We start from the raw sequence: 21,702 nt of genomic DNA, 5'->3' as shown, positions 1-21,702 counted from the left end.
TCAAGGAACTGGAAGTTTCCGAGTAAGATGCTATGCTCATTATAAATGTGCCTTTGACCCTTGCCTTTGGTAGGAGAAACTGCGTTGACATTTGTTGGAGAACCTGTTGAGGTGTTTTCTGTGTTCACAGTTGGCCTTGATTTCTCCCGGGACTTTTTCTTTGCATCAGCATTTCCCTAAACCCACACGTGGACCACGAGAGACAGCCTGTGGGAATTCAGCCTGGAGAGGTGACCCAGGGGTCCTTTCTGCTCACTCTTAGCATCCCCTTTGTGCTTTCAACATGAAGAGGAGGCTGCCGGATCCATCTTTTTTCCACCGCTGGTTCCCATGATCCTGAACTTCATGCAAGTGTCCAGATTCTTTTCTTTCTTTTTTTTTCTTTTTAGGGCCACTCCTGCAGCATATGGAAGTTCCCAGGCTATGGGTCGAATCAGAGCTGCAGCTGCCGGCCTACACCACAGCCACAGCAACACCGGATCTGAGCGACATCTGCAACCTATGCCGCTGCCAGGTTCTTACCCCACCGAGTGAGACCAGGGATCAAACTTGCATCCTTACGGACACTATTTTGGGTTCTTAATCTGCTGAGCCACAGTGGGAACTCCCAAATTCATTTCTAATACTAGAATTTAGTTTTTAATAAACTATACTCTTCCAAGTCAGTTTAGCTCTCAGCCAGGAAGGAAAGGTTAGTTGGGCCTCAGCCCATAGAAGAGAACAGGATTTTTCCTTCAAAAAGCAGGTTGGCTGGTCACGAGACAGTTGCAGTTGTTTTCACAATGAAAAGGGTGTAAAGAGATTGTCTAGGAAAGGTGGCAGCTTGCAGGTTTCACAGTGGTGGTGATCCCAGTCCCTGTCCCTGTCCAAGCAGGGACTGGGGGCAGAAACAATTATTTATGGAGCCCTTTCCACGGCCTAAGCAAATGACTCATTGTCCCACCCTCAGTGTCAGCCGTCTTGCTGGCTGGCTGGCTGGATGTGCAGGTGTTTGGATGGGTACCTGGGGGAATGGGGGACCAAGAAGTAAGCATCTGAACATGGGTGATGCCTGTGAGAAAGGAAAGGGGAAGACGTGCTCCAGCACTTAGGGACCCACTGGAAGTCAAGAGAGAAGGAAGAGAGAGATACTGGATACTTGGCTATCCGTGACTATTGTTTTTTGTTTTTTAAGGACCACACCCAAGGCGTATGGAAGGCCCCAGGCTAGGGGTCGAATGGGAGCTACAGTTGCCAGCCTACACCACAGCTCACAGTAACGCCAGGTCCTTAACTCACTGAGCAAGGCCGGGGATCATACCCGCATCCTCGTGATCATCAGGGTCATTACCACTGAGCCACAGCAGGAACTCCCTATTGTTACAGTTTTTAGTGATAGTGTCACTCTCTTTACACCTGTTTCCTGTCCCTCACATGCTTTTCTCATACAGGAGTTGGATGGTCTGCCAGCATGGCAGAAATGACAGTAATTGGTTATGTGTATAATCAAACTGTTGTGTGTTCAGTGAAAAACAGGCAAATGTTAAAAAACTCAAGAACCATTTAGTTATTTCTTAATTCATTCAGTAAGTATTTGATAGTGAGGCACTGTCCTGAATGCCAGGAAAACAGCTCTGTGTAAAGCACCATCTTTTTTTTCCTTTCTCTGTCTGAGAGCTTAGCAGCTACAGGGAGAGACAGGTAGGATGGAACTGCGGTGGGCTTTGGTGAGTGCCATGAAGGGGGCGGATGTGAAGGCCCGCCTGGCACTCAGAAGTGTCCCGCACACCCCTCTGGGGGTGCATGGGAGACTCTGGTTGTGACATCTGCTGCCCTCCCTCAACTCTAAACCTGGTGACGACAGTAGTTGCCTCCAGGTTGTTGGGAAGGTTAAATGAGACACGTAAAGGCTCTTAGAACAGTGCCTGGCACGTAGTAAGCATTTAATACGTGGTATTATCGTTATCAGCATCACCACCACAATTACAACAGCGATTAAACTGAGAGTTTAAGGACTAGTAGGCATAAAGGAAGCCAAGAGGTGGAGATTTGGGGACTGGTTAGGGGATGAGTTTTCAGGCAGAGAGACGGCATTTGCAAAGGAAACAAGGAAAGCACAGCAGAAGCCCTCTGGAGGAGGGAAGGTGGTGCCACGTGGTTGTGCACAGAGTCCCGGTGTGGGGGGAGGGAGAGAGGCAGGAGCACCGAGCGGCAGGCGGGCACACGATATGATGTCGCCCTGTTTGAACTTTAAAAGGTACCTCACCGCTGTCATGGTGTTGATGTAATCAGATTTGCATTGTAGGGTGACCGCTCTGGTTTCTGTGAATTAAAGGCAGAATGAATTGAAGGGGGCTAAACCCAGCTTCAGAGAAGGCGTGGTCATTCCAGTGATTCAGACAAGAGGTGGCCTGAAACAGGTTCTTGGCCGTGGTGATGCAGAGAAAACTTGGTCGCGTGCAGGGGGGAGACATTAGTAAGAGTTGGTAGCCGATCCCACATAGAGGTTGTGAAGGGCCGAGTAGTAAGGATCACACCCAGGTTTTTCTGGCTCCGGTGACCGGACCGATCCTACTGCTGCTCCCCAGGGAGCACAAGAGCATTTGGAAGGATGGTGCTGCGTGATGATGGTGTCGTCGGGTATTTGTCGGGTATGCTAGTCGCGAAGATCGCCAGGACACGCCTCGGTGCAGCACAGGTGAGGGAACTGGACGAGGCAGTGGGGTGCGTTTGGGGAGTCTTTGGCCTGGGGTGGGGGAACGTTCAAGTGGAGGGTTCAGTTATTAAAATGGGATTGGGGAAGCCCCGCTGGGGCGCAGTGGCATGGGCGGCATTTGGGGAGTGCTAGGACACAGGTTTGATCCCCCACCCAGCGCAGTGTTTAAGGATCCGGCTGTGGCTTAGGTCATGACAACGGCTCGGATCTGATCCCTGGCCTGGAAACTCTACATGCTTCAGGGTGACTCCCCCCAAAAAAAGAAAAGAAAAAGGGATTGGCCTGCATGACCCACCCCTGAATGACCTGCAATTCTATTATGGTTCATCGTAAGAAGTCCCTTGGTCAGGCCCCTAGTGTCACGTGACACTGGAAGTTACCAGAGATTTGAGATCTGTGGGTAGGGCCCTCTAAGGCAGCGGCCACACTTGCCAGTGGCAGCTGTGTTTGGTTACTGTTGTTATTTGTTTGTGTGTTTTTTCTTTCTCTTTTTAGGGGCGCACCTACAGCATATGGAAGTTCCCAGGCCAGGGGTCAAATTGGAGCTGCACCTGCAGGCCTGCACCACAGCCATGGCAATGCCAGATCCGAGCTCCATCTTCGACCCAACCGCAGCTTGTGGCAACGCCGGATCCTTAACCCACGGAGTGAGGCCGGGGCTCACCTACATCCTCGTGGACACTTTGTCAGGTTCTCAACCCACTGAGCCACAGTGGGAACTGCTGCCTTTTTTCCTTCAAGTCTTATTGAGATGTAATTGATACGCAGAACTGTATCCGTTTAAGGTGGGCAGCGTGGTGACTTTGCTTTCCGACGTGGTGAAGTGATGACCCTGATACGTTTAGGGAGCATCCATCATCTCACAGAGATACAAAAATCAAGGAAAAGAGAACAATGTTTTTATGTGTGATGACAAGTCTTGGGATCTACTCTCTTAACGTTCACATATAACGTACGGCAGTGTTAATTTTGTGACTCAGGCTGTACGTTATATCTCTAGTACTTAGTTATCTTGTAACCGGAAGTTTTACCTTTTTAAACCACCTTCAACCCATTCCCCCTCCCCCAATGCCTGTGAGAAAGTAAATGTCCCTGACTTTCTAATTTCTGAAAAATTCAAAACATAGGCAATACTGGCTCTCTTTCTGCTGCAGCAAAAGAGCAACCCACGGCTCAGGTAAGCAGTACCGAGTTCTTTATGTGTGTCCCCCTGGTGACGGCCCACCCAGCTTGCCTCCTCCATTGAAATGACTTGCCTGGTCCCCTTAGGTGTTCCAGTTTGTCCACTAGGCACGAGTCACTTGCGGATGGAAAGTGGCAATGTGTTGAAATGCAGATTCCCAGGCCGTGCCCCTCAGGGTCATATTGGAAGGCTTGGTGGGAGCCGGTACCCAGGAATCCACATTTTAACAAACACTGCCCGAGGCATTGCAGGCATCTGATTATCCTCCTTAAAAAACACCCAGCACATAAATAGATGCAGATGCCCAGAGGGAACACAAAGACAGAATAGACGCAAACTCAAACCGTATGTCACTGACCTGAAGCGCTTGTAGATTTAGGGGCCTTCAGGGCTCCTATCTCAGAGGTTCTGACTTTATAATTCTAGAACAGGGCCCTGCAGCCTGCAGAGAATGATTCTGATGTGCAGCCAGGTTGGGAGCTGCCGTTAGACATGTAACGTGCTCATCCATCACTAGTATTTTGAGAGTGATTAGCCAGGAGCTGATGCAGGAGGAGCGCAGCCGCAGGCGAGGATCACTGCTGCCCCACGGGCCGCCCGCCCACCCGCCCGCCGGCTGAGAAGGGTTTGGCCAAGGAGGTGAATTTCAGAAACTACTTTGGTAAGCAAGAGGATTAGCTGAAAACATTCCTAGGCCCAACCAGAGCAGGGCTGTGGGGAAACTGAGAAGTAGGACAGGACCCAGGGAGTTTCCAGAAGGAATAGCTCAGAAGAGTGAAGTCAGGGGTGGGGGGGGGGCTGCTTGACTCACTTTTGTTTCTGTGGGTGGCAGTAAAAACTGCCTGTATGGCAAGAGACGCTTTCTCACACTTAGCAAATTTTCCTGTTTGTTAAATTACAGGGATTGTTAAAAGCCAGAAGCCACTTTTGCAATATAACAACCAACAGAAAACATGTCATTTCTCTGAGTCCTTGTCATCAACAAAATCTTAAGACCAAACCTGAGCCTCTGAGCCATTTTCTCTCCAACTTTCTGGCACTCGGTTGGTTTTCCCTTTCTGCCTGCCTGTCTCCGTCTCCCTGTTACATGGAATGAGGAAGCAGGAAGCCAGGGAATCTCCTGGGTTAATAGGATATCAAGGGCTGCTTTCATCACCATGGAAACATGACACCCCTAGGGAAGACAGAGAAAGCTCTCATCTCTCTGTTTTTCAAGGTGGATTTTAACATCCCAGAATAACATCCTTTCTGAAAACAACAACAAAATAGGAAGATACGCGTACATAAACAATTACGTTACACAGTGTGTTGTATGCTGCTCAATTTTACTCAACAGACTCTAGAAAAAAAATATTTTTCATTTTTGCTCAAAGCAAGAATTTCTAGACGTCAGATTGTAAACTAGATAGGCTTGAGTGGTGCAGGAAAATGGACTTCTAAAGTGCACAGATGAACTTGTTCTGAGAAGGGGCCTGCTCACCATCTGTCCCAAGAAGTTCTTGCAGACAGGTGTTCCTGCCCGCTTCTTTCTTTCCCAGGTAAGCGAAGTGAGGGTGTTGGGAGTGGTGTGTTTTCTAAAACACTGCCCTCTTCCTGCTGCATCCTGTTTCAGGCTATTTTCTGATGTTCTTCAAAATAATGGCCAGCTTTTTTTCCAAATAATTCTGTGGCTTAGGATTTATGAGACTCCATGCAATTTAATTTTTATCCATGCCACTTTTAAACCCCCAATAGCAGGTCTCAACTTTTCCAGCCCTGTGAAAACTCACAGGTGGTTTTCCCCATAGACCTGGAGTTAATCCCAGTGTTGGAACTGGAAACTGTTGGGAAGTAGAAAATCTCTCCCATAGCCATGTGTATCTCAAAACTTGAACATTAGCTGGATTATATGCTAAGGCAAATAAAATTTCATTTTAGATGTTGTTAATTTGCGAGGAAAGAGAACCATGACCAGACCGCAGAAACTGGCACCGTGTTGCCGAGTTGAGCGTTCCCCACCTTGACAACGTAAACCCGCTCCTACTTGGTATGTGGACTTTTGGCCATGTGTACGTTAGGATAGGGGCAAAGAAACAAAGTTTATTCACTGATTTTTTTCCCCCTACTGCTTTGGACTAATACTAGTTGTCTCGCGTTGTGTTATTCTACTATTCCTGCATCTGTTGTTTCTAAAGCAATAAGTTAGTGGGAAAACCCATAGGATTCATTTCCCTGCAGGATTACTTGTTATCTTTAATATTCTTAGATTTTGTTTATTATGATAAAAGAGAAGACCAACGTGGTGAAGCATTGATTTTTTCTCCTACTGGAGCACTGTTACTGAACTACCCTTTATGCCATGTAGCTGGTAAAATAATAATTTAAAATATCTTGTTAAAGGAGACATTTCAGGAGTTCCCGTTGTGGCGCAGAGGGAACGAATCCGACTAGGAACCATGGGGTTGCGGGTTCGATCCCTGGCCTTTCTCAGTGGGTTGAGGATCCAGGCATGCTGTGAGCTGTGGTGTAGGTCATGGACTCGGCTCAGATCTGGCATTGCTGTGGCTCTGGCGTAGGCTGGCAGCAACAGCTCCTATTAGACCCCTAGCCTGGGAACCTCCATATGCCGCAGGTGCGGCCCTAAAAGACAAAAGACGAAAAAAAAAAAAAAAAGGAAACACTTCAGACTGCTAGGGTATGTTGTTTGTTTCAGTTTTGTTTGTTTCTTTCCAGTGTAACAAGAAGTTAAACTCTTTTATAGGGTTCGTGAGTCAGGACATGGACAAAATCCTCTAAGCCTTTGATGGAAGTTAAGGGAAAGAGAAAGAGGTGAGATAGCAATTAAATAATTGTATTTTCTTTAGAAGCAAAAACATAGAGTTTTGAAAAATTCAAATATGAACATATTGTCTTGGCAGAAAAAGACTTTTTCAAGGGTTAATTCTAATCTTTGGCAACCGAGAAACTAACTCCGGGTCTAGTCTGAGCTCCACACATCCTCTGCTTTCCCGAGACACGTGAGAAGAATTGTATATGAGAAGGGAATGCCTTCCTTGACCATCAGTGCCCTCGCCCTGTGAAGCAAGGGCTGAGTTTCAATATAAATATTATTGCTGGCCAGGTCCCTTGAAAAAAAACCCTCGCCCCAGAATCTGCCTGGCAGAGAATGTGTTTATTCTTGGTCTTGCTATCAGTTCTCCCTAAAATGGAAAATCTACAACAAAGGATGCAGTAAAATGCTGCTCTCGGGGCAGGGCCGTGTCAGCCCGGGAGGCAGTTCCAGGGAGATCATGTTAAGAGATTTGCACTTATACCTTTGGCCCTGGTCCAGCCAAGGCTGGGAAAAAGACGCCCACTCCTCCAGCCCTGCAGCCAGCGATGTAAATTCCCTCGACAAAGAGCCACGTCTTCTGGCCGGGTTTCAGTGGGGTGGCTGTGAGGTGCTTGTATAAATGGTTTGCTTATTGAGGCCCAAAGTGGTTTGCGAAAACTGCGACAGAGAAATGGAGTTAAAATGTCTCAGCTACTAGGATTAGCTTTGTGTCATTTGGGTCTTTTCTTCAAATGCTAATGAAAGTTCAAGAATACTAATCAGATCCCACTGGCCAAGCCAAGCCCGTCACAGCAGGCTTCCAGCTGAAAAATATTTTTCACTGTCTACACATGGGTATTCTGCTACCACCTACACAAAGGCAGGGCGAAGCCCCCGGCGACTGTGTCCTCGCAGGCTATTCACTCTTAGGTTCCCCAAGCCTTTACCTCCTCCTCTCCTCCTCCTCAGAGCCTGGAGGCTCCACTCACCCTTCAGCTCTGGGCACTGCGAACCTTACACGTGGGCCCTCTGCCCCCGGGAGATGCAGCCTCAGTGTCTGGGAAAGAGCATGAGGTTAGAGGCCAGAAGCTTCCATCTTAGTTCCGACGCTTATCAGCCGAATATGCTTATTATTATTCCCCCCTTACACCTGCTTCCTCTGCCGTAAAACGGAGGTCACCTTATTCATTTACTTCTTGCGGTTCTGAGGATTGAAGATCGGGTTTATAAGAGCCCTGGCCCGCAGTAGACCCTCCCCGTAAGGTACCTGCAATGAGCGTGCTGCCCCCTCTCCTGCAGCCTCTGCTGACCGCGACACTGTCTACCCGCCCCCCCCCCCAGGCGGGGGTGGCATCATGCCTGGCCCGCTTTCCGGTTGTGTCGGATGCTGAAGAGTGAGGGTGCCGGGGCTCGCTAGCCCCTGACGTGAGTGGTGGAGCCGACTCTCCACCCCACAGTGCAGAGCGCCTGCCTTGAGCTTCCTCTTGCCACCCGCGTCGGTGGAAGCATTTCTGGCGCAGGGAGGGAGGAAAAGTGTGGCTTCTCCATGTGCTGCCGGGGTTGCCAAGGAGCCCACTCCCAGGTTGGTGACTCTGCCCTCACACCCCAGGCACAGGGGCTCGTCCGAGTGAGACAGCGTAGATGTGAACCCCGTCCCCAGTGCTTCTGGGCTTTACTCAGCGCTCTTGAGAAATCAGTTTCTCTGGGCCTCATTGTTCTCATTTGCAGAGCTAATATCCAACTTGCAAGTTCGTTCTGAGGATTTGAGAGAACGCACACGATGTGTCATGAAGGATAGCACCTTTCCTATGGCGGGAGCCCAGTGAACACACTGTTCACCGTCCTTGCTCCCGCCCTTCTGCACGAGCTTTGCTCCATCCCCGCTTTGCTAAAAGCAGGCAGCATCCACCCATCACCACCCCCACAACCTTCGCTTTCCTGCCTCTCTTGCCAAGATGCCATCAACAAACATTCATCATGGGCATATTTTGGAAGATATTTTAATTTGTAATATTACAGTGATATGGGTTTATACAATTTAAACAAAACAAAATTGTATAAAGTAAAACTCTCTCTCCCTTCCCTTGAAATCTTGCTCTTTGGAGGTAACCACTCTTAACAAATGGGTGAGTTTCTTTCTGGGTTTATGCAGGCAAAAACAGCAGCCCTGCACACGGAGAGACATTTAAACTTCCTACAGCTTTGGGATCATAGTCTACTGTTCTGCACGTATTCCCCCCCACACACACACACACTTAATTCATGTATGGACACTTTCCACATCAGGATGTCAAGACCTCATCCTTCTGTAATAGCTGACATTGTATTTTATTTTTTAAGACTACCTCAAAATACATTTAAGTAATTTCCCAATGACATAGGTTTAGGGATTTTTTTCCATTTTTTATTTTTATAAACAACACTACAGTAAATACCACTTGTACCTTTGAAGAGTCGTGAAAATATATCTGCGTGATACATTCAGCCGACAAGATTATTGGCTACCCTCAATGTAACAGGCACTGTTCTAGCAAACTCCCTAAGTTCAAGGAGCTTAGGTTTAAGGGGGGAGTACATAAAATAACTAAAAATTCTGTATCAGCTGGCCGTGAGCCGTGATAAATCCCCGAAGGGAGGAAGGAAGCAGAAACGGGGTGGTGCTGGGAAGCTATTTTAGACACGGAGGTCTGGAGAGGTTCTCTGGGAAGTGGGAACTTGGAAGAAGATTGACCAAAATGAGAGCAGGCTGTTCCGTGACCTGGGCAGAGAGTGTTCCAGGTAAGAGGCAAGGACTCGCAAAGGCTGTAGGTGGGAATGAGCTCGGCGTGTGTGAAGAGCGGCCAGGCGGCCACTGGGCTTGGTGTGGGGTGGGGGGAGGATGGGGAGCAGCGGAGGCCACCGTTAGGACTTAGGTTCTTCCTGATGAAGGGAGAGGAATCTCAGACCCAACATGCATTTTGAAAGGGCAGAGCAGAGACTGGGGACAGGAGCAGAAGTAGATCCGTCAGAACGCCCTGTAAGCAATCTAGGCAATGGATGATGGTGCCTTATTTGGGTTGGTGAAAGGAGCTATTGAAAATCATGGTTTTGGAGGCCTGGTGAGGATACAAGCCTCATTGGAGGGTCCATGAGAAAATGGGAGAAGATGGAGAGACAGCGAGGACATCAGCTCTTGCCGGGGTTTTGCAATGAAGGGGGTGTCGAGGCATGGAGCGGTTGCTGGGGATATGCGGAGTTAGGAGAGGGAGGTTTATGATAGGGGAGAGTCCTGTGAAGGAGGAGAGACGTACACTGCAAAGAAACAGGGGGTGCTCGCTGGAGCAGCTGTTCCTGGAAGCCAGCGGGTTGTCAGATGAGAGCGTGCAGCCCCGTGGGAGATGCCCCATGTGAGAGTGGGAGTTATGGGAGGCTGGAGAAAGAGGAGGAAGTTTAAGGTGATTTTCTAGGCGCACAGGAGAGGAAGAAGCCCTGGCAGTGTGGGCTTGCTGGGCACGCGAGAGCTCCCTTGGAGAACATGGTCATGAATCTAAAGTGAGACCAGCCAGCATGTGCGTGTGTGTTTTTCTCCAGTCAGATTCAGCTGCCTGGATGCCAGTTCGAGGTGGCAGAGAGTTCATTGGAGTTGCCCTGAGCACTTTCGACATGGAAGGTCGGGGCTGAAGCGTCCAGGGAATGTGCAAGGGAGTCGTTCTAACAAAGAATCAGAGAATCTTGGCTAGAAGGAGGGCAGGGAGGGCACAGTCCGGGGGATCCGTAGATCGAGGTCTTGGTCCTGTGGTTAGGAAATTGTTGGCATTAAAGCACCAGGTAGAGCAGAGAGACAGGACAAAGGTGGGGGTAAGAGCAGATGTAGGGCTAGAGAGGGGCGACTCGGGATGGTGGGCATGGAGAGTGCTGTTACTGGTGTCATGACAAGAATGCTTTCTCATTTGTGGAAAAGTAACCTGTGATTATGCAAGGCCATTGATGAAGGACACATACATCAGTAACCACACCAAGGCCTTTATCCAGCCTCCTCAGCCACTGAGAATCCCATACGTTGGAACTTCCCAGAAAACAAATACATTGGCATACATTGTATCTGAATTGTTTCCGTAAGATTCTTTCCAATGGCCAGATAAGGGAGTAGCTTCAGTCATGTTGCTAAGGGAGATTGCACTTGAAGCGAGGGAACACGTGCCTACAGAGAGGATGTGAGCCCTTGAAAGAAGAATTTACAGTCAGCCAATGCTTTCAAAGATCAGCCATTTCCAGGGAGTTATCAAAGTCTTCATAAAGTACGAAATTTCTATTGTAATAACAAATGTAGTGAGGGGACTCAATCATTTGCTGATCTTGTTTATTTCCAGTCAATAGCAATCAGCAGAAAGTAATGTATTAAAGATACAGATGCACAGTAAGAGACTCAGATTGATGTAAGCCCAGACTCAGAGTTCAGAGCCGTGGGGTAAGTGCCAAGCACTGCATGTGCCGAGAACGAGGAAGGGAGGTCCTGAGATTGATAGCCTGTGACAGGATCCAGATGAGCCCTCCTCTAGCGCTGAATGTGAAGTACTCTTAAAACTGGGGAGGATCAAGTTGGCATTTCAAGTATGTTAGGGGATTGTGAGTTATTCCAGAAATAGTGATGGGACCACGGCTAGCTATTTGGAAGAAAAAAATGGCAGTAAAGCTGCATTTCTACCTTACTCAACAAAATTAACTCCTGATATCTTAAACACTGAGGAACTAAAACAATGAAACAAAAAAGTCATTAAATGAAACGTATATTTTTATGAAAGTGATGACTTCTTTTAAAGGGTGGCAGTGAGACCAGATCCATGTGATTAAACATGCACACATTCTATTTTCAATATTATGACTGACAAATGGCTAGTTTCTTCGTATACGAAGAACTCTTTGAATCCTTATTGATTGGAAAAAAGCAACCAGAGAGAAAAACGGACAAAAGTCACGGACAGCATTTCCTAAAGAAGAAACGGAGGTGAATCGACGATGAAAAGATGTTGTCAGTCGTCACTGACAAGACAGTGGGCTCTGCTCCACCTCCCAGACTTGGCAGAGATCGTTAACCTCAACGCAGTGCTGGAAGAGGGGTGGGGAAAGCCCTGGAAAGGAGCTGGAGTTTGCATCGCCTCTTTGGAAACATCCATCAAGATTTTAAATGTGCATCCCTTAAATTCCACAGTTCTATGTCTAAATTCACTGTAAGCTCAAGACTTTCTCTTCCTCCAGGGGAAACATCAGGGCCGTAAAGAAAGTGTGTTTTCTTCTTCCTATCCTGACACAAAACGCCGCTCCACTCTGGACTGAAACCAGCCCTCAAGGAGATGGTAATTAGAAGTCATTGCCCGTCTTCCTGGAAAAGGCCACAGAGACTGAACTCCATCACAGCTTTCCAGGCCTGTGAATGCAGTCGCCCCCAGAAGTCCAAGCTGCTCATGCTACTTTCCCACCGTTATGGCTCTGGACATCTGCTATTTGAACCAGTCACCTACCCCACCCAAGCTCCTCTTATGGAATTCAGCCGTTATCAACAGAATTCTTTGTGCTCTGCTGCTTTCTGGACCCACCCTCTACTCCAATCCTGGGTCTCCCCCCTCTTGAAAACTGGACAGTTCTTTACGACGGACAGAGCCCCTAGCACAGTGAGTGTGCTTGCACATCTCCCATTTTAAAGAACGGCCCCAAACCGAAAAGCCCTCTCTGTCTTTCAGTTAAATGTTCCATTTTTCTGTTCTCTGTTAGAGTAAAGCTTCTTGACGTTACGGTTTCGGGTTTTCCATCTTTACTTCCTTACCTCCTAGTCTCTCTCTGGCAAGTAAGTTTACTGAAGTAAAATTAATCTACTGAGAGGTGTGCAGTAGGTATACGACTCAATGAATTATCATAAAATAAACATCTGGGTACCAACCCCCAGATCAAGCACTAGAACACTGTCCAGCAACTTTACCAGATTCAGTGATGAGGTCTAGTAGTTTTCTGATAGTGTCTCTAGGCTTTCCTATGTTTAATATCATGTCATCTGCAAGCAGTGACAGTTGTACTTCTTTTGCAGTTTGTACTCCTTTTATTTCTTTTTCTTTTCTGATTGTTGTGGCTAGGACTTTCCAAAACTCTGCTGAATGAAAGTGGCTGGAGTGGGCATCCTTGTCTTGTCCACACCCCAGAGCTCTTGTCCCTCCTCCTCTACTAACTACCATTCCTTCCTCTCCTAAAACAGCAACTCTTATTCCATCTATTTATTTACCTTTTTTGGGGGGGCGGGGAGCAGACCCACAGCATATGGAGGTTCCCAGGCTAGGGATCCAATCGGAGCTGTAGTCACCGGCCTATAACACAGCCACCACAATGCCAGATCGGAGCCACATCTGCGACCTACATCACAGCTCACAGCAACACCAGATCCTTAACCCATTGAGCGGGGCCAGGGATCAAACCTGTACAAGTCAGGTTCGTTTCCACTGAGCCACGACAGGAACTCTATCCTTTAAACACATTATTTTGTCTGTGTTTGAAGAGATTGTTTTGGAGTAATACCATATGTATTTCTTAGTTGTGTTTTCTTCTTTAAAAAAAAAAATAGGATACTACTTTATTCCTTTTTTTTTTTTTGGCTGCACTTGCAGCGTACAGAAGTTCCTAGACCAGGGATCAAACCTGAGCCACAGCAGCAACAATGCCAAATCGTTAACTGCCAAGTGGCCAGGGAAGTGCCTCGTCATGCTTTCTTTTGCTCAGCATTCTGTTTGTGAGCGTGACTTAAGTCACGCTGTGGAGCAGAGGTTCAGTCACACAGGGCCAAAGAAGTCCAGACAAAGAATTTTTTTCCTTTTTTTGCTGAGTCAAATTAAGCCCTTGGAAGGTTTTAACAGAGGACTGACATGATGCGATTTTTGCAGTGAATGGCTCCCTTGGCTGCTGCCCTGAGCACAGACTGTGGGCTGGACGGAGAGGGTGCATGTGGAAGCAGACACTTGTTATTGAAGCCACTGCACCAATCCGGTCACACTGCTAGATTCTTCAGCTTTAAAAAGAAAAGGTGTTTTAGGTCAGTCCCTCCGTGGAGCTAAATCAAAGCAAGAATAAACCGAGCTCAGTGTTGGACCTGCAATAAGTAGGCCAGCTATCACAATTTAGGCCCAGAAAATAATTAACACCTTCACAACAAAAATAGCCTTTGGAAGCAACTGTAATTTTCAAAATTAAAATAGGATAATTTATGGCTGAGAATAAATAGTAGGGTCAGTGTTTTGAAACTGTGGATCTTCAAAGTAATACTTTATCAAACATAGAAAGCCACCTCAAGGCCAGAAAATCAAACTGATTTCAAATCCAAGGGGGTTCTCAGGTCAGTCTCCCAAAGCAATAGAAATTAGAGCAAAAATAAACCCATGGGACCTCATCAAACTGAAAAGCTTTTGCACAGCAGAGGAAACCCAAAAGAAAACAAAAAGACAACTTACAGAATGGGAGAAAATAGTTTCAAATGATGCAACCGACAAGGGCTTAATCTCTAGAATATATAAACAACTTATACAACCCAACAGCAAAAAAACCATGCAATCAATGGAAAAATGGGCAAAAGACCTGAACAGACATTTCTCCAAAGAAGATATACAGATGGCCAACAAACACATGAAAAAATGCTCAACATCGCTGATTATAAGAGAAATGCAAATCAAAACTACCATGAGATACCACCTCACACCAGTCAGAATGGCCATCATTAATAAATCCACAAAGAACAAGTGCTGGAGGGGCTGTGGAGAAAAGGGAACCCTCCTGCACTGTTGGTGGGAATGTAAACTGGTACAGCCACTATGGAGAACAGTTTGGAGATACCTTAGAAATCTATACATAGAACTTCCATATGACCCCACAATCCCACTCTTGGGCATCTATCCGGACAAAACTCTACTTAAAAGAGACACGTGCACTCGCATGTTCATTGCAGCACTATTCACAATAGCCAGGACATGGAAACAATCCAAATGTCCATCGACAGATGATTGGATTCGGAAGAGGTGGTATATATACACAATGGAATACTACTCAGCCATAAAAAAGGATGACATAATGCCATTTGCAGCAACATGGATGGAACTAGAGAATCTCATACTGAGTGAAATGAGCCAGAAAGACAAAGACAAATACCATATGATATCACTTATAACTGGAATCTAATATCCAGCACAAATGAACATCTCCTTGGAAAAGAAAATCATGGACTTGGAGAAGAGACTTGTGGCTGCCTGATGGGAGGGGGAGGGAGTGGGAGGGATCGGGAGCTTGGGCTTATCAGACACAACTTAGAATAGATTTACAAAGAGATCCTGATGAATAGCATTGAGAACTATGTCTAGATACTCATGTTGCAACAGAAGAAAGGGTGGGGGAAAAATGTAATTGTAATGTATACATGTAAGGATAACCTGACCCCCTTGCTGTACAGTGGGAAAATAAAAAAAATATATTAAAAAAAAAATCCAAGGGGGAAGGACAGGATAGTAATGACTCATCCCAAGCTGACTGACGGGCAGTGTTAAAACGGTGGTCGCCTGGACATTGGTAACTGGAGAACAATAAACACAAGCCAGCTGTAGGGTTTGGCATGTTACTTACATTATTCTTGCTGTTCTTAGCACTTGTGGTATCCCAAAGATGTCTTCTGAGTGACAGATGTTTTCAGATGCCTCAGGTGAAACCAAGGATTCTCTGGTTGGCTTTTCAGCTACGACTGCACATTTTTTCTTGGTCCTAAGAATTCTCACCTTCTGAAAGGAAGTTTTGGAGCTCCCATTGTGGCTCAGCCAGTTAAGAACCCAACACAGTGTCCCTGAGCATGCAGGTTTGATCCCTGGCCTCGCTCACTCGGTTGAGGATCTGGCATTGCCACAAGCTGCGGCGTAGGTCCCCGATGTGGTTCTAATCCTGCGTTGCTGTGGTGTAGTCTGGCAGCTGCAGCCCCGATTCAACCCCTAGCCTGGAAACTTATATATGCCATGGGCGCAGCTTAAAAAAAAAGAAAGTTTTAATATTTTTACTTGGATCAAAATGCTTGGTTCTGTGTTGGTTCGCACAGTACTCTGGGCAGAAAATGGGGCTGGTCTTTGTCAATTTAAAATCTAGGAACATGTCAGCCCTATCTTAAACCATACTTAAAAATCTACTCAAAATGCATTAAAGATGTGAACATAAGACCTGAGACCTTTGAAGTCCTAGAAGAATACTTGGGCGGTAAGCTTCTCAACATTGGTCTTTGCAGTGAGCATTTGGATATGACCCCAAAAGCAAAGGCGACAAAAGCAAAAAATAGACAAGTGGGACTTCATCAAACTAGAAAGCTTCTGCACAGCAAAGGAAGCCATCAGCCAAATGAAAAGGCAGCTTGTGGAATGGAAGAAAATATTTGAAAGCCATATCTGATAAGGGGTCATATCCGAAATATGTAAGGAATTCATATAACTCAATAGCAAGTAAACAGATACCCAAATTGAAATATAGGCAAAGTATCTGGATAGACGTTTCCCAAAGAAGATATACAAACGGTCAGCAGAGACATGAAGTTCCACATCATTAATCATCAGGAAACTGCAAATCAAAGCCACAGTGAGACGTATAGTTTTTGCTAGATGTCTGTATTTGTTAGGATACCTGTTATCAAGACAGGAGAACAAACGCTGGCAAGGATGTGGAGAAAAGGGAGTCTGGGCACACTGGTGGTGGGAATGGAGACTGGTACAGCCGGTATAGAAAACAGCACGGTGGCTCCTCAAACACCTAAAAATAGAACGTCCGTCTGATCTGGCAGTCTGACTTCTGGGTTTGTACCCAAAGGAAATGAAGTGGTTATCTGGAAGAGACATCTGTACTTCCATGTTCATTGCAGCGCTCTTCTCAATGGCCCAAGTCTGGACACAACCGCAGTGTCTGTCAGCAGCGAATGGATAAAGAAAACATGAGGTACCTGTCTCTGCATCTGACAGCGCCATCTGAGCAGTTTAGGTTCTTTCCAGGCGTCAGGTGTCACTCACATATCTCTGTGTGTGGGTGTGGGTGTATACACACCTAATGGGATAGTACATATATAGGAATATATATATGTATATAATGGAATATTACTCATTCTGTAAAAAGAAGGAAATCCTACCGCTTGTGACAACATGGATAAACCTGGAGGGCATGAGGCTGAGTGAAATAAGCCAGATAGAGAAAGATACCACGTAGATGTCGGCTCTAAGATAAATGTCAAACTCATAAAAACAGAGTAGGAAAGTCGTTAACCTGGGGTGGGGGAAATGGGATGAGGTCGGTAAAAGGATGCAGACTTGCAGACGCAAGATGCGTAAGGTGAGCATCTAGCCTATGATAATGTGACTGTAATTGATGACACCACATTGGAAAACTGAAATTTGCTCGGAGACCTTAGAATTTCTCACCAAAACAGTAAGAGTAACTATGCGAAAATAAGTAAATCTAGGAATATGACAAATAACAGCAGACCATTTCTCTGTCCAGTTTGGTGATTTGTCTAGGGGAGTGGCACCGATGCAATGCCTATTTTTGTGGGGACACCTGGATGCTGGCCTCGTATAATATCAACATGAAAAGATTAAAGTCGTTTCAGGTATCATCTTCTCACTTGTCTACCAGTTAAAGACTTATCACTCATGCATATACTTGGGCATTTTGTTTTTACTTTCTTTACTTTCAGCTTCTACCACCTTTGAAGAATTGGTTCCTCTTTGGGGAACCAATTCTTCAAAAAGGTTTTACTTTTTGTTTTGAATCCCTCTCTCTTTTTTTCCCTTTTGGCCACACCTGTGACATGCAGAAGTTCCCAGGTCAGGGATTGAACCTACGCCACGGCAGTGACAACGCCAGATCCTTAACAGCGAGGCTACCAGGGAACTCCTTGATTTCCTCTCTTGAATTCTCTCTTAAACCCACTTCTACAAGCTTTTGCCCACAATGTGGTCTTGCTAAGGTAACCCATCGCCTGAGTGTTGCTCTCTACACCAGCTGTTCAGCATGTTTATTTTCTCCACCAACCGATCAAAGTCAATTCCTTTCCCTGTATCTTCTGATCAAAAACAGTGATTCAAATGAGAGTCTGCAGCCAGGTTGCACGTGGCGTCCAAGCTCCATCATTTAGTGGTGGGTGACTGTCAACAGATCACCCACCCTATCACTCTGCCTTGGTGTCCTCAGCTGTGAAAGTGAGCAATTCATAGAACCTGCCACTCAAGGCCGTGGTAAAATTAAATGAGAGCGTGGGCCTGGCACAGGAACCACGCCTTAGGAGGTGGCTGTGTTATCACTGGTGGTGGTGGTGATGCCTTAGTCCCCAGCTGAGGCCACCGGGGTAAAGTTCTGTGCCCAGAGAGTCCTCCCCACAGACGGTTGAGAGGCAGCTGCCCCTGCTTCCTTCTCAGGCCGTTTTGTTTGACTCCTTTCCTGCCCAAGACTCCAGTTGATAACTTTGATGGGCACCGCAGCACCTGTGTGTGCGATGAGGCCGGAGAAGGAGCTTTTAAGAGAGGTGGGTTATCACTGAAAAGTAACGGCAGGTCTATAAAGCCAGCAGCCCGTGACGGAGGACGTGCTAGCGTTAGACTGGCCTTTGCCTCTTTACATTTGGAGTTTTTAGTACAGCATTAAGCTTGGCAAAGACTCTATTTCCTCAGGGTCCCTGCACACTGCTGTCCTCAGGGAGCTGAGCCAGCAGCCCTTCATCTGCTTTCTGCGGAATCCCACGATGGCTGCGGTGCACATTCGCGCTCAAGGGGATGCGCAAGATTCAAGAGCGGGGCAGTAATTCCACCTGGTTCTCTCTAGAATGCAAGGGAGGGCGACAATACAGGAATGCGTTTGAGCTGGCCCCATTTCACTTAAAAAAAAAAAAAAAAGATGACCTGCAAGCCTATCTTTACGGTTCGCGGTTAGTTCCCATTGATGCTTTGCACCGATCGTCTCCACCACTTTAACCAACACCTTTCTGGGTGTGACCTGATGGAACGGTGATGCCAGGCAGCCAGGAGATCAAATGAGCAGAGTGTGGGGGTGTTGAGTCACGTTTCCCCGCCTTATGGAGCCTTTCTTTCCAGCTTGACTCTCCTGCAGGAGCACAAAGTTTCATGCCAAAAAAAGCTTAAAGATCTCTTCTCTTTAGCAGACCGCAACCTGCATAGAAAACAGGAATTCATTGTTCTGGTGAGAGCGGCGACTCTCCATGGCAGGTGTTCAAGATGAAAAAGAATAATCACAACATTTGTGTGCTCCCAACATTTGGAAATAATGTTTGGCAGAATTTCCCTGCCTAATGGGACCCTGAAGACGATGCAGGAGAATTAGGAACGTGGGAGGTGTAGGGAAGGTGCCGGATCCTCCAGTAGAAGGAGAAGTTGGTCAGAGGGGCTGGGGGCCGATTCACCCGTTTTGAAAAGACTTTGGGTTAAAGAGAGGCCTCAGAGTTAAAGCGAAGCCAGAGCTGAGCTCTTCATCACCTTCCCCCCAACCATGCTTCTCTTCCTCTCTCTCAGTAAAAGACTAATCTGTTCCTCCCCAAGCCAGAAGACTCTGAGTCACCTTTGCCTCCTCTCTTTCTCTCGTCCGCTCCATCTGACGGATGAGCAAATCCTGTGAGCTCAAGGTTCACAGGGTTCCTAGCACGTGACCACTTCACCCCAGCTCCACGGCACCCAGCCTGGTCCAGGACGCCAGCATCTCCTGCCTGGGTCGTGGCCCCCAGCCTCCCGACCGGTCTCCCTGCTTCCGCCCTCGCCCCTCCACAATCTGGTTTTACCCAGAGTAGCAGGGGGCCCTTTCAATATTTGAATCCGATGTCAGCCCTTTGTAGACCGCCAAGGACGGCTCCTTGCATTCAGTGAAAACCAAAGGTTCTCCCACGGGTCTGAGAGCCCCTTCATGACTGCGGTCCTCGCCACCTTCCCCACATCCTCTCGGACAGCTTCCCCTCCCGCCCTCTGTGCCAGGCCCAGCGGGCACCCGGGGTTCCTGGGACAAGCTCCCCTCAGGGGCTCTGTGTTTGCAGCGCTCTCCAAACAAGGTGATGTCTTCCCAGATTTGCTTGCCTAACTTATTCCATTCAGGTCACCCTCATAAGCTTTGTCACCGAAGAGGCCTGGCTCTTCTCTAGGCACACCTTGGTCCTGGACACCTGCTTCAGCAGCCAGTGCCTGTGAGCAAATTAGCAAGTCAGAGTTTCTAGAAGGGTTTCTTCAGGACCTAAAACAGAAAGCTTAGGCCTCAGAGATTAAAGATCAGATACTCGTTGTCATCAGTACGATGTTGCTTTTCTATCACACGTTCCTTTTGCAGTGGTTGTGAAGAATGGTGAGTTGGGGGAATTGGAATGTAAATCTGGTTTTGAACGTGGGTTCATATTCTTGTAACTGAGGTTTTCCACGCTGGTGCTGATTGTGTTCCACTTACTCGTGGCAGCAGATCCTTCATTGTGGAAGCTACCCAGGGAAGCCCAAGGTGAAGCTGATTGTATCAGTGAGAAAGAAAATAGCAAATTAATAAACCTAATGACTTAGAGTCTAAGATATTCATGAAGGATATTTTTTCCCCCAGCTTCTTCAAAAGATAGGTAGGTGTTCTGTGGAGTCGGGAAAGTCATAGCTTATTTTGACAGTTTAAACTCCCACGGCTATTTATTTCTAATGCTCTGGGTATTTGGTATTCACCTAATTCAATCCCTTGGTGAAAATTATGCTCAGGCGTGGATTCCTGCCTGGCCTATGCCTTCCCCTTCTCGCCTTCACACAGCCCTTTCGCATCTCAAGGAGGATGAGCAGCTGTTGTGGTGTCTGATGAGCCCGGTTCTGAGTGAGAAGGGGCCCTGAAGAGGCCCTGGTGGGGGTGGAGGGAGGGCACAGAGGCCGTTTCCACATGGGGAATCTGGGGACAGCGTGGCACGTGGTCTTGCCAGCCCCTGCCAGCTAGGGTGTCGCTCCCTGGTCAGCCCGAGGGCAGTGCTCAGCGCTGGGCTGGGGTGGAGGAGAGGGGAGGTTGCACCGCGGATACTGGGAGACCCTGTCAGACCCCTGCCCGGGGTCATATGTTCAGTGCCTGCCCCTGTGCCTGGGGAGAGTGTTACAGGTCAGTAAACCTCTGCTCCAGACAAGAATGATTTCTTTCTCTGCCACCCTGCCTGTAGTGTCATTCTCTCTGTTCTTTTTGTTTTCCTGACAAGGAGACGACGACAGAATAGGACGGCAGTGGCCCATGACAGTCAGGCTGGGGAGGCAGCCACACCGGTTGCTCCTAAGAGAATGGGTGCCCTGAGCCAGCACTCCCCAGCTTCCTCAGTGGTGAAGAACGCGTGTAAATAAGTGGTTTAAATGTGGGTCTCTCTGTGAACACCCATCAGACTCCGAAAACTGAGGCCGCTTCTCAGACTAAGATCCGTAGCGATTCCACCTGCTCGTTCCCTGGAACCATATCCTCTTCATTGTCCGGGACCGTGGATTGGGATTGACCGGCCAGGCATCTATTTCGGTAAAGTTTTTACCATCTTTTCTATTTTCGTTTACTTTGCTTTATTGAGGTATCATTGGCAAAGTTAAAATATACACCACGATTTGATGCACACATGCCTTGTGAAACGATTCCCACACCCGATCACCTGACGTATTTACCCTTTTGGTGCGTAAGAGCTCGGGTCTCCCCTTAGCAACGTTCCCGTTACGCTGTACGGTGTCAGGTGTCAGCGACTCTCGTTACCGTGTGGTGCCTCAGATCCTCAGATCTTACTCGTCCCCTAAGTGAAGGTCTGTTCCCTTTTACCAACCTCCCCCTACCCGCCCCCAGCCCCTGGCCCTGGCAGTCAGCATTCTACTCTGTTTCTATGAGCTTGACTTTTTTGTTGTTGTTTTTAGAGTCCGCATATGAACAATGCCATGAAATATTTGTCTTTGTCTGTCTGGCTTATTTCACTTAGCATAATGCCCTGCGGGTTCATCCATATGGCTGCAAATGGCAGGATTTCCTTTTCTTTTAAAA

The 21,702-nt window shown here is 47.3% G+C and overlaps 1 protein-coding gene across 11 annotated transcripts in view; it reads left to right on the top strand.

Annotated features, from left to right (window-relative positions):
- The first annotated feature begins 2,165 nt into the window (after positions 1-2,165).
- The window catches only part of DCLK1 (doublecortin like kinase 1), a 383,845-nt gene continuing 364,308 nt past the window's right edge, over positions 2,166-21,702 (top strand). For 4 of the 11 annotated variants that reach the window (XM_084981505.1, XM_084981507.1, XM_084981512.1 and 1 more), the window contains exons 1-2: positions 20,672-20,799; positions 20,894-21,198. The gene's annotated coding sequence lies outside the window, so the exon portion shown is untranslated. Of the gene's footprint in view, positions 2,678-4,322; positions 4,518-5,795; positions 5,905-6,618; positions 6,687-9,380; positions 9,448-20,671; positions 20,800-20,893; positions 21,199-21,702 lie in introns of those variants that run through there. The other 7 variants (XM_084981506.1, XM_084981517.1, XM_084981508.1 and 4 more) reach the window with 6 other exon arrangements.

Source organism: Sus scrofa, chromosome 11 (assembly GCF_054392235.1).
Source record: "Sus scrofa isolate SSC_HxYL_T2T_F1_AM1 chromosome 11, Sscrofa_HxYL_maternal_Yorkshire_Landrace_v2.0, whole genome shotgun sequence".
Taxonomy (NCBI): domain Eukaryota; kingdom Metazoa; phylum Chordata; class Mammalia; order Artiodactyla; family Suidae; genus Sus; species Sus scrofa.
The sequence above is the reverse complement of the archived record's forward strand: the minus strand, read 5'-3'. Positions and strand labels throughout refer to the sequence as shown.